Raw genomic sequence first — 1,409 nt, forward strand, 5'->3', positions numbered from 1 at the left:
CATGTACCTGCCCGTCTTTTACATGCTATTCATAAGTTCATAAGTCATAGGAGCATTTATAGGAATCTGAGGGGTTACTTTTTCACACAAAGGGTGGTGGATGTATGGAACAAACTGCCAGTGGAGGTAGTTGAGGCAAGGACTATCCCAACATTTAAGAAGCAGTTAGACAGGACTTTAATGGATAGGACAGGCTTGGAGGGATATAGACCAAATGCTGGAAGGTGGGACTAGTGTAGCTGGGACATGTTGGTCGGTGTGGGCAAGTTGCGCCCAAGGGCCTGTTTCCACACTGCATCACTCTATGACTCTATTAGCAGAATGAAGCCATTCGGCCCATCGAGTCTACTTCGCCATTCAATCTTGCCTGATCTATCTTTCCCTCTCAACCCCATTCTCCTATCTTCTCCCTTTGACACCCTTACTAATAAAGAACCTGTCAATCTCAGCTTTAAAAATCCCCAATGATTTGGCCTCCACAGCTGTCTATGGCAATGACATCTACAGATTCACCACCCTCTGACTCAAGAAATACCTCTTCATCTCCCTTCTGGGGTAAATTTATAAAACCCAATTAACCTACAAACCCGCGTGCCTTTGGAATGTGGGAGGAAACCGGAGCACCCGGAGAAAACCCACGCGGTCACAGAGAGAGTGTGCAAACTCCGCACAGACAGCACCCGAGGTCAGGATGGAACCCGGGTCTCTGGCGCTGTGAGGCAGCAACTCTACCGCTGTGTCCCCTGTGCTGAATGTGGACATGTGGGTGGAGGGGGGTGTCAGCTACCCTGGGTGAAAGCAGAAACAGAAGCTGGTGAGGTATTGCTGACGTGGTGAGGGGGGGAGGGAGGGGGGAGCTTCAATGGTGCTTTATTTGTCGTTTGTGCAACAGCAAAATTCCTTTTTGCATATTTGCACATGTGGGCGCCGCCATGTCCAAAGCCCGGTCCATCTGCACGCTTGGTCTACTGGACCGGCTCCCGATACAGGTAAGTCCCAGGCTCCAGTAAAGTCCTGATTAAAGATATCCGAGGGTCTCCAATGAGGTGGATGGGAGGTCAGGACTGCACTCTAGACGGTGATAGGATAGTTCAGTTGCCTGATAACAGCCGGGAAGAAACTGTCCCCCTGATGACAGAATGGTGGAGTGGTTGAGAGAGCTAGTTCTGAGGGAGAGCAAGGCGACACAGCCATGTTGAGATGCTGCCCCACCGCTCCAGGGACCCAGGTTCGACCCTGACCGCTAGTGCTGTCTGTGTGTGGAGTTTACATGTTCTCCCTGTGACCACGTGGGTTTTCTCTGGGTGCTCCGGGTTTCCTCCCACATCCCAGAGATATGCAGGTTTGTAGTTTAAACAGCCTGCGTAAAATTCCCTCTAGTGTGTCGGGAGTAGATGTGAAAGTGGGAT

This window comes from Rhinoraja longicauda, chromosome 18 (genome assembly GCF_053455715.1).
Source record: "Rhinoraja longicauda isolate Sanriku21f chromosome 18, sRhiLon1.1, whole genome shotgun sequence".
Lineage (NCBI taxonomy): Eukaryota > Metazoa > Chordata > Chondrichthyes > Rajiformes > Arhynchobatidae > Rhinoraja > Rhinoraja longicauda.